The sequence below is a fragment of the Pelmatolapia mariae genome, linkage group LG16_19 (genome assembly GCF_036321145.2).
Source record: "Pelmatolapia mariae isolate MD_Pm_ZW linkage group LG16_19, Pm_UMD_F_2, whole genome shotgun sequence".
NCBI lineage: Eukaryota > Metazoa > Chordata > Actinopteri > Cichliformes > Cichlidae > Pelmatolapia > Pelmatolapia mariae.
In genome coordinates, this window is record NC_086241.1 from 26,040,552 (window position 1) to 26,052,793 (window position 12,242).

Here is a 12,242-nt window from a genome sequence, read left to right on the forward strand (position 1 = left end):
TTACAGAAGACAGAGACAAATGGGGAGAAAGAGGAGGGTGGAAGGTGGAGAGCAGCAGTTTAATCCATATTTCACCAACCAAATTGCTAAAGGCGAAGTTGAAAATCAGCACAGAGTCTTTAGCCTCTTCAACCAGACACATTCCTCTGAGACCCCGCTGATCAACTAACCAACATCTCTGCACACACTGGCAGCCAATTCAGCTGTTTTTAGGATAATCCGTCTTCTGGTAAAAATGTTGTCTGAATCCTAATAGTCCGGCGGTAGACACCAGACATAAACATGTGCACTGCAAACACACACAAAATACAAACACAAAAGCAGAATCCGTCTTCGAGCTGTCAGGTGGCAAAGAGGCAGCGGCGGCTTCGAGTCTCATTAGGATTCTGCATCTGGCTTCACATCACACACACACACACACACACACACACACACACACACACACACACACACACACACACACACACACCCAGTGAAGTCTCCTCTGAGAAAATGTATATATGTTTATATAGCTGCTAAAATGCTACTGTCTTCACTGTATGGATGGCAAATCTAACATGAGTAATACCTCAATAATAAAAATGGTCCTGGGCACAAATCTACTAAGTCACAATGCTATTTTTGTCTTTGCTATTTTTGTTTTTTGTGGAATTGACACTCATGGTTGATTTCTAGAGGGCTTCCCGCTGGGAAGGTTATTCCTGTTGACAGAATTCTTTAGAAACTTGTGGTTTCAGAGATCCGATCAGGTGAGAATATTCTGCATTGTAATGCAGCGGGGCTGTGGAAAACATCCATCAAAACTTGTACAGTATATAACCTTTAAATGAATTTTGCTGCTATGAAACACTTCCAGGTGATTTAAATGTTTTTAGTAAATATGAAAAAAATAAACAATGTCTATGGAAGACTGAACCTCATGCCATATTTTTTCAGTAAGAGTGGGAATATGTGGTGTGTTTTCTTACCTCTGACTTAGAGACCTGTTTGCGTGCCCTGACAACCTTATGTTGCTAGGTAAAAATTTGTATTCCCCAATCAGTGGCAAGTGGTTGCTAGAGGTTGCTGCATGTTGCTGTGAAATCGATTGCCTGAGTCATGCAGACCTTGACCATGCCAACCACAAGTCGCTAGAGAAAAATGTATATGCCCTAACCAGCTGGCAAGCATTTGCTGCCAAATGGAACCAGTCGCAAAGAGGCTGCTGCACCAGAAACATCCTTGTGATTGCTTTAGTTACTTGGAAACTGCCACCGTTGCATGGAAGATAAAAATTTGTCTGCAAACACTTGCCAACTACTCCCTATGCGGTAGTCAAAAAAGTGCAAAGAAAATCTGAAACGGAGAATCTTCCACTTTAAAGTAACATTATGGCTTACTGCTGTAACCAACACATTTAATCACAGTTGGCAAGTGGTCATTGTCTTCTGTGCGAATGATTGGGGGACTGCTACAATATGTTAGCAACCAATTTTTGGTGCAGCACTATATACCTCTTTGTGACCGATTTTTACCTGGCAACTGGCAGCAACCACTCGCCAACTGGTTGGGGAGTACAGATTTTTCCTTAGTGAGCTGTGGTTGCCTGAAGGGGTCACTGATTGGTCTGTAAGTCTCTGTAACCAGACTTTAGCGATCTATTCACAGTGAATGGCATCAACCTCCAGCAAGCATTTGCAACCGGAATATAGATAATTATTTTGGTTGCAAATGGTTTATATAATATATATAATTCCTTTAGTGACTAACATTATCCAAGGGGTTGCCGATTGGTCGATAGGCCAGTGTGACTGGGGCCTAACTAACGAACTACAGGGTGGCAGATATTAATAAAAAAAAATACTTATTAATATTGCAATTTACATTGATTGAGCCATTCCAGAAAGGAATTTTTACTTTTTTTTTTTTTACGTAAAAATGTTCCAGAAAGTAAAAATTTTACAGCAGTCTGCTGTAAAGTGGTTGACTTCAAGCAACCACATCTCCTCTTCTTTGGGCACCAGGCTAGTACTTTGTCTCAATGAACCTTTGCCCTACTCCTAGTGAAAAAGGCAGTAATTTAACACTGATGTAACGCACAGTGCTCGTTTTATCTTCAGTTGTGCTCAGTGTTTTTTCTTATCAGTGGGAGAAAAAGAGAGAACAAACTGCTTGCAATAGAGAAAAAAATGAAAATTTGGACAGAGGCAGAACAGATAGGATCGCTGGAGCATGCAGTGAAGAAGAGCAAAAAAGAGGCACAGAAAATGAGAGCGGTGGTGAGGGAAAGGGAAAAAGGTTGGATGTGGAGAGTGAGCACAGCTGGAGCTCTGTGTGAAGCCTTACTCATGGTTACACCAGATGACGGGTGGAGAGGGCACGGACTGAGGGAGCATTTACGCTGCCACAGGCTGTCAGCAAGGTTATGCTTTTTAAAAAATGACTGCACTGAAAGGAACCTGCTGCTGCTGCTTGCTGAGGTAACTTGCAAGTAACCACCCTCATCCTTTGTTTGACTCACTCAAAACCTGCCTTATCAGCACTTAACATGCAGAGCTGTGCAGCCAGGTTTCCAGCTAATAGGAGAGACATGAGGGATGTATGAAATAACATTTTTACACACATTTTTATGGTGTATTTAAAGGCAGTATGAAGCGCTCAAAGTATAATATGGTCTTTTGCTAAAATGATTAAACACACCTTAAAATATGCTTCTTAAATACCTCTGTTGACTGGTTGTGCCACAGGATTGCAGCTTTTGTTCTTCAGTACGTTAATACTACCTGAATAATAAACCTGAATGGATTATAGAGGCTAATCCACATAATATTATTATTGGATTGATGCTACATTAGAGAGGATTACACCTTGCAGAGAGCACATAGACATTACAAATGAAAGGTGTAAGCAAAGAAAAATGCCTTAAAATACACGTCTGAAGCAAGTTTGGGGCTTATTTCCTGTTTTCATTCTCCTTTGTGGAGTAATGCAAATGTACAGTAGTGTGCAAAACTCTTCAGTAAGCCCCTTATTTCTTTGTTTTACTTCCAAGAAGACAGACCTCTTTGTAATGTCTTTAAAATTGACATACTATACAGCATTTGTCACAAACCTGTATTCAAATTGTTATGTATTTAAACGGTTATAACCTGTTATTGCAATGTAGTTATAGTAAAGTAACATATTTCCCCATCTAACATTCCATGTCTGCCTACATGATATCAGCACAAACACTGGCAGTAAGAAAAACAGATTTAAATTGCTTTATATAGCATTATTGTCACTTTCCCTATCAGATCAATCTACTGACCTTGAAATCTTGAAATGCTACTTCCTATATGTTAACATTAAATACCACAATTGTAAGCATCATAGTTTCTAAGCTTTAAGTCTTTTTGTCAATTTAACCAATAACTTTAAAGACCTTGGTGGATGTAAGCCAGATGTTAATGGATTGTTAACATGACATTACACCCCTATACCCATACAGAGGAGATACATGCCTATATATCTAAATATAGGCACTTTGTTACTAACAGTCTGTTGCAAAAACACATCATTTGTTATCATTTCTTTAGTTAACTGTACAAAAAAATGCTAAAAGTAATATTGTTTGACAGGCATGAAAAAGTATTTTTGCACCAAGATGATTCCTTGTGATAGGCCAGAAACTATCTGTGTATGATGTGCAGCAGTGGTGTGCAGTGACTTTTACAGAAAGACAAGCAGGGATTTTTTTTGCTGCCAGTCTTTTATTCTCTTATACATGCCGACTGCCTCCTACAGCTTGCTGCACTGATCCTGCATGTTTTTACCTTTCTGCACTCCTTCCTGCCAGAAGGATTGTAAAATATTATTTGATATATTATATCATCTAATGATTTTCTACTAGCTGGCAATGACGAGTGCTGGAGGAGCTTTTTCAGAACCATTACTTTAGCAAAAGTAGTAATAAAATATCATCAAAATGCCTCACTACCCATAAAACTGTATTATGTGTAGTGAGATTGTTTCTGCTCCAGATGTTTAAAGATGAGCTCATGTTAAATACTTATATATTATGTTTAATCAACACTATAACATTCTATATAATCATATACTTGCAATGGCTATCATGTGAGTACCACTATCTCAAAGAAAAAAACTAATATGCTAATCAGCTCAGCCCTAAATTTCTTTTTTTTTTTTTTTAAGAAAAAAAATTGTTTGATTGGCATTGGCTCCATTTTCCAACATAACAATGATCCCAAACACACTGCCAGTGCAGTAAAAACATACTTGGATAAAACATAAGACATAGTGGAACACTGTCAGTCATGGATTGGCCTCTCCAGAGCCCGGACCTCGACATTATTGAAGCAGTGTGGGATCAACTTGACAGAAAATGGAACAAAAGGCAGCCAACATCCAAAGGAGATATTAAAATTCAAGAAGGATTGTCTCAGAAAGTTCAAGCTGTGTTGAAGAATAAAGGGGGTCACACCAAATATTGACTTCAAGCTTGTTAGAAATGTACAAAATTGCCTTATATACTGTTTTTACATGTATGTTTGGACATTTCAATAAATTGCTGGACCTATTTCCCATTTGCCTAGCAGAAAATACTAAAATGAGGGGGACCTCAAGACTTTTGCATAGTACTGTCAGTGCTGGAAAGGTTACTTTTAAAATGTATTCCACTACAGATTACAGAATACATGCCCCAAAATGTATTTTGTAACGTATTCCTTTACGTTCCTCAATGAGAGTAACGTATTCTGAGTACTTAATATTACTTAATATATTATCATGCTTTTTACAACTACATTAATGTGCTATTGCTGTGTGGTTTATTACTATTACTGAAGATCCGCGGCTCCGAACCGTAGTAAAGGGACCTCTGGCTAATACCTCGGGTTCCGTGTCGGGCTCGTAGCGGAAAACTAGCTTTACTTTGTTGTCTGGGTCAAGTTTGCTAGCGAGAGACAGAGAGAGGCGTTGAAAGGCTGCTCCAACGGAACTTATTGTTTCGGAGGAAAACACGAACACAGTGTACAGTTGAGTCTTAATAGCGTACTTACAACTGGGCTCGTCAGGCACTCTTCTTGGCTGCAGTGGTTATTATTATATTTACATGCTTCCAGCTCCCATTTCTGCTCAATGACAACTCGTACTTTTCCACTCTCCTTTTTCTCCCTACTCGCGCTCACAGACACATAACGGGTATGGCAGTCCATTCTCCCTGCAGCACGGACTACACTGCCCATGAGGCTACATTCTTTAGGGCTATGCCTGCAGCATTCTGCCTATCAGCTTAGCACAACAACAACAACAAAAAGGCGCTCTCTCACCCAGGAAACACACAGTTGCAGAGAGCGTGCGTTATCCTGTAACCATGGCAACCGTAACGCTGCCGCCTGGAACAACAGAACATAGCTGTCAAACAAAACCCAAACAGTCTTGACCCGCGACAACATGAAACAGGAAAATACCGCCGTGTAATCCCTTTATTTCAACAAAGTAACTGTATTCTAAATACCACCTTTTTAAACGGTAACTGTAACGGAATACAGTTACTCATATTTTGTATTTTAAATACGTAACGGCGGTACATGTATTCCGTTACTCCCCAACACTGAGTACTGTAGATCAACATGAATGACTTCAGTCTTTAACAGCTTGGCCAGATTTAGAGTGTCTTTATAGAGGCTCATTTTAAAACTTACAGTATTATACATCCAAAAAGGTTGATTCTGTTCATCTGGACTTTGTGTTTTCAAAGAGAGAAACTTTTCGTCACTCATTCAAGTGACTTCTTCAGTCTTCGGTCTTCTTCCGTGGCTTTTAAACCCCAAAACACACTGCACCAAAACGTGGACCACCCCAAGGATCGGGTCCCCCAACACAAACAGAGTAATATAGTGTATGCCATTAAGTGCCAGGAGGATTGCCATGACTTATACATCGGGGAAACCAAACAACCTATGGTGAAGCGGATGGCACAACACAGAAGAGCTACCTCGTCAGGCCAGGACTCTGCAGTCTATTTACACCTACAGGCCAGTGGACACTCTTTCAATGACGAGGATGTAGACATTCTGTACAGGGAGGAACGCTGGTTTGAGCGCGGAGTCAAGGAGGCCATTTATGTGAAAAGGGAAAGACCATCTCTGAATCGAAGAGGAGGCCTAAGGGTACATCTTTCACCGTCTTACAATGCTCTGATTGCAGCCATTCCCCAACTCTCTGTGAATGGTACTTATGGCCATTGATCAGTGGTCTTTGATCAATGGTTCTTGATCAATGGTCATGACAGTTTGCATATTAATGATCAAGGAACTGACCTCACAGCCCATTGTTCATTCAGTGGGCTAGTTTCAGTTATTGTGCAAATGTACTGTTTAAAAGGCTGGGGAAACCTGCAGTCAGCTGAGACTGAAGAAGTCACTTGGATGAGTGACAAAATGTTTCTCCCACTGAAAACGCTACATCCACATAAACAGGATCAACCTTTTGGGATTTACTTACCTGGATTATTGAGTATGCATCAAGACATTATTATACATCATTGTGCAGGATGACTACTACTGATGCACTTAATGTAATTTTGACTATTAAACATACATTTTGATAATTTAGTCTAAAAATCTATCTAAGTGTAAGTTTTTAGGTTTTGTCTGTAAAAGCATAAGTAAGTAACAATTACCTACCACTAGTTTAAAGTACAGTACTAAAATTGAAGCTGAAGCTGAACCTCAGAAAATAAGAATCAACTCAAAATACCAAACAAAAATACACTACATGTAAACTATGCTGGATTAAAAACATTTGAAGCCCAAGGCTGGGATTGTCATGGTCAGAATCAGTAAATGTTTGTGGAGAAGGAGACTGATAAACTATCAATGTCATTAGTTGCACTCTTTTTTTCTTTTTTAACAAACTGCTGAATGTGTGTCTGTCCGTGCAAGAGCTTGTAAGAGTTGTGCTTTCTGTGGGCTTATTTGGAGAGATCTTGAAGCCAACAAGCCTTCTTCGTCAGACTTGACAGCACATAGACTCAAAGCACTTGTATTAGCATTTTATCGAGTGACCTTCCTGCTCTTCAGTCTGCCTCTTATGTTTTCATTTTCACTCCAGCCTTCGTGTTCCCTCAGAAAACGCAACTAATACCTCTCTATGACCCAACGTGAACTGCATCACTCAAAACTGCTCAACTGGGATAGTTCACTCTGACTTTGAACATTGAAAACTGCAAGAGTGTGCTGCAATATTTTGAGGGTGCGTGCATCCAGCTTTAAGAGGCTTGTTAACTGTTTTACTTCGGGCATTTCTCGATGGTTTCCTAGAAGCACATGACTGTTGCCACAGCTGCCACATTTTTAATTACTCCACTGGTAATTAGGGGTTGCCCATCATTGGTATAGGAGATCCCGGACTGTCATCCATGCACAACGCCTTTGTTGGTGCTGTTCATAGCTAAAAGGGGGGAGCACTGGGAAAAAATGAATGCTCATTCACTCTGTCAGTCAAGCTGCCTTCATGTGGCTGAGCATGCAGCTGTGACTGATGTTCTAACAGGACACAGGGGGATGTATTATAGTTTATCCTGAAGGCAGGACACAAAAACAAAGTAGGTTCTCGGGGGAGAAGAAGAGTTCACTCTATGAGGTTTGAGGCTGCTTGGCTGCCTCCAACATGTTCTTCTTATCATTGTTGTTTTTGCCTTGAATTCCAAAACCCAACAAAACAAAGACAAAGACCTGATAAATGCATTCCGATCAACCCTGATATGTGGGCGATCTTTTGCGGCGCATCATTTGGGATGTATTTTTTAAATTTTCCTCAGGTGTGCACTCTTGAATCAAGGCTGAATGCCTTCTACATGGCGCCAATAATGAAGCAGAAATGTTTTGTGTACGTTCATACAGACTCTTTTCTGTGTTGTGTTACGATAAAAATGGTAATTTCCTGAAAAAGAAATCCACCTCGGTGATAAGACATTTCTGTGGTGTAACGTAAATCATCTGTTCGTTATCTATACTCGCTTACACTGTGAAGGTCATGGTGGCTGAAGCCTATCTAACCTTGGCCAGGATGCTGGGTATACTTTGGACAAACTGCCAGGCTATTACAGGACTGACACAGAGACCCATTTGCACACAGACTTTAACGATGCTCTACCAAAACATCAAAATCAACATCAAAATAAATAAGAACACTTCAGCAACAAAGTTGATTTAATAACTTGAACTGATTGTAAATGCGAGGCTTCTAGACCTCAACTGCTTTTCACAGCTTCCCTCAGCAGGTGAGTGCAGAAAGCCACAGGACCAAAGATACCAATATATTACTTTAATTCTGTATGTAAATCACACATTAAATATATTTAAACTGATGTTTAGTGCAATGATCCATGTTCTCAGTATTCATTTTGTTCACCACATGTTGCACAAAATAGCCAATTTGAACAACAAACAGTTTGAAAGCAATCTTTGGAATAATGTGTTGGTTTTAATTTATATGGGTTTTCTTACTATGTATTTTGCTGTACAGCTGTATGCTCCTTTTTTTATACATGTATAGTTTTACGCAGCCTACACAGTGACTATAATTTTTTCAAAAATCTACATGTTAACGTCTTTTTTTCCAAACTAAACTCTACTCACAAGCATCGTGCTTGTTAAAGAAATCAACTGGATGGCAAAAATCTTCATTTCTAAAAAGATTGTAAGCTAATCGTAAACAGTAATCATATGCAAGCTAACACTGCAGTGACACTGTTTTAATTTCGTGGTCATTATTTGTATATTGTACAAAAAACAGAAAAGGCTCATATCATAGAAACTAATCCTTTAATGACCACACTAATGATCATCACTAAGGCACAAAGTAATTGGAAGTCAATGGACTAAAAAAGTGCCTGATCTGAAGCAATGAGTAAATGGAAGGTAATTAAACTCTGTCCAGTCAGGCTGATCTTTCTCCAAAACAAAGCCAGTATTTTATAATGCCTGTCACAAGTATGCACATTAGTATTAGAAGCCTAGGCCCTTTAGTATACCTTCCACGCATTTCTCCCAGCTTAGCCTGACAGACTCACCTAATATAATTGACTTTGTTTAGCTGGCTGTGCATATCTGTGTGTGTGTGTGTAGGTTGCATGAAGCTGTGAGAGTCTGCAGGTCCACCGCTTGGCCTTTCATCACATCACTGCACCGACTGAGTCCATGCAGAGATCAGATAGGGAGCAATAAAGCCAGACTCTGAGGACGAAAATCTTTGAGACTCTTCAGTGTGAGACCTCTCACAGAGCTGAGCCTATCAAGCAATAAACACCCTCAGAGCAAGTTTATCTTAAATTTGCTTAACATCTGTTGCCAACATCAGACGGGCATAAAGTCTTTACGAATGAAAGATTAGGCGCTGTAGCCAGAATCTTCGAATTTTAGTTCACAAGTTCAAATTCCCCAATGCAAAGCCGGTACTGAAACATCTACAATTAAATGTAATCTCCCTACCCGATGATTTACAGAGTGAAACTGCTTGATAGGTTCATTTAAGATGGCAGAGTCTCAATAAAAGGTTTCAGTTCAATTCTTTCACAGAAAATGGGAACGAAAATGGAAGATACAGCAATAGCGAGGGTTTACTGGCAAAAGAAATCAATTTGCCAAGAATTTGATTTCTCTTAATGAGTAAATCCTTTCTGCCTAAAAACATACCCAAAGCTGTGCAAGCACTGCACTAAAAGGCTTCAGGGTGCATCATGTCCAGTGGGAAATGCCTTTGAGAGAGCACCAGTAACAATTCATGTGGCTCTTATATTGGTGGAAAAAAAACTAAAAACACCTCCTACTAAGTCCACAGTCATAAAATATGTATGCACAGCAAGCCTGAGGTCTTTCATGCAGTATTTTCTATTCGTAGAAAACAAAGAAAACTGCTGCAAGAGTATAACAATTTCATTAACATTATCTGATTGCAGTCTGGATTTTAGCCAGTATTCCCATCAATCCTAGAGGTATTTCCAGTCATGGCTTGGATGACTGCTGAGGCCCAGTCATCCCGAAAAATGCTGTACTATAGGAGCCCCGAGGGTAAAACTGCGAGACTCCGCAGATTCCACAAGGGAAATAAGATATTACTGCACTGCTTTCCTATTTCATTTACTAAATGGCATCACAGAGAGAAAGCAGATAATGAAGACAAATACAATCACTGTTGTGTAGCTGCGTTGTTCTACACTCTCCCATCTTGGCTATAAAACATATTCATTGCTCTAATTCTCCTCACCTGAGAATGTCCCAATTTGCCGTTAAACCAACAAGCACCATGTGCGAGTCAGTTTTTCACTACAAACACAAAAACTGCTCATTTTTGCAAAAAGTGCAATTTGTAAAATGAAATCATTTTTCGTTTATTCATAAAGGCTAAAATACAAAATATTTTCTAGTTATTGTGTTCTTGGAATGTAAGAACTTATATATGACTAAATTTCATATCTTGGCTTTGCTGAAGCTATCAATATTTTAAATCTGCTGAAATGTTCTAATTTCCATTTTTTATGTACACTTTACTTGAAGCTGAAACTTCATTCCCAAGCTTCAAAAGGCAATTAATTAAATAATAGATACAAGAATAGCCGCACTGGTTCTCTTCCACAGTGTGTCTTTGTCAGATGACAGCCCCTCCCTGAGTCTGGTTCTACCGGAGAGTCCTTCCTGTTAAAAGGGAGTTTTTCCTTCCCACTGTCGCCGGGTCATCTGTAGGTCGTCTGATTGTTGGGGTTTTCTCTGTATTATTGTAGGGTTCTTACTTTAAAGTATAAAGCACCCTGAGGCAACTGTTGTTGTGATTTGATCCTATATAAGAAAAACTGAGTTTAATTTAAATGTGTACGTATATTATCTTCTATGACCAATTTCAAAATTAGAGGATGTTTTACTTGAGAATGAAAGAACTCTGAAGTTGTGATTTGCAGTTTTGTTAGTAATAAATTATTAATTAATCACTCAACGAGCAAAAGAAGTAAAAATATAAATTAGAACTATGGTAATATGAACAGTCACGAAATTAAAATTTTAACCCTGTGTGTGGAAAAAATGCCTCCTAACACAAAGTACCCTATCCTGGGTTGCTTACAAAGAATACTACATGTATAATTAATATAGTGATGGGGAAAGAAAGCTTCAAGCAGCTATGTGCAGGTCAGTCATACCAGCTGAGGACCAAAAGCACTCACAAATCACTGCAGGGATCGCTCCAGTGACTCTAAACCTGACTGCCTGGTGATGCAGCTGCCAGCATCAATCAGCTGTTACCGCTCTTCTAATTCAAACGACAAAATACATCCTAATCTTTTTACTTACTCAAAGTTACTCCCAGGACGCTCCCCCCTCCATCACATCAGAAGAAGACGTCTCGTTTTATACGTGGGCTCAGATTCACAGAGCAGGTTCAATCCTCGCAGCTCCTCACTATTAAGAATCTGATGCCGGTTGCACACAGACCGGGCTCCCTGCAGGTGGATCGATAACGACACTAACGTAAAACCGCGTGCCACACGGCCGTTCGTTCACTCTGTCCCTCCCTCGTGCTCTTTTGATGGATTTCTATCGAAGGATCCCAGATACGCGACCTCTTGCTTTTGCGGCTTTCTCCTTGGGAACTGTGTTGCCTTCAGGTGCTGCTCGTAAAAACGCCACCTTCACCTTACAACTTTATGATTACATAGTAGTAATGCAATGCACTTCATGTTTCGATAATAATAATAATAATAATAATGTCACTGTTTTGTCATTAAAAGTTGATTATTTTCAATCTGTTTTTTATTTCTAAACTTCAAAGAGCCAATACGTTTTTTATATTTGCAAACCTGGTAAATGTTAAAAATATATGGAGTTTGCAGCTGATAAGTCACAAATAAAGATCATAAAATATCTAATGCATCTCAGTAACATGTGATGTGACAGGTGAAGTCGAGGTTTAGAGCCAGCTGATATTCATCAACAGCACATTTTTGGTCGTGTTGTTGGTGGGTTTCTGTGAAACTGATATTTACGACTGCAAGTGAAAGTAGCACTGGCCATAGGACAAGCTCCCACTCTGCCTGTGATTGGCCCAGATGAAAAAACTGCCACACTGACCCCCCTCCCCAGCCCCCCTCAAAACTCCAAAGGCAGAGGGTGAGCAGATTATGCGTGCTGCCAGTCAGGTCTGATTGTGATGTGTGTCTGCTACATGCTGGCACCGCTACTTCTAACAGTGAATGAACAATAAATTAT

The 12,242-nt window shown here is 39.6% G+C and overlaps 1 protein-coding gene across 1 annotated transcript in view; it reads right to left on the reverse strand.

The window, feature by feature from the left end:
- The window catches only part of si:dkey-91i10.2 (uncharacterized protein LOC555224 homolog), a 68,456-nt gene extending 56,864 nt beyond the window's left edge, over positions 1–11,592 (reverse strand). The window contains exon 1 of the mRNA XM_063498550.1: positions 11,328–11,592. The gene's annotated coding sequence lies outside the window, so the exon portion shown is untranslated. The remainder of the gene's footprint in view (positions 1–11,327) is intronic.
- Between the last annotated feature and the right edge of the window lie 650 nt (positions 11,593–12,242).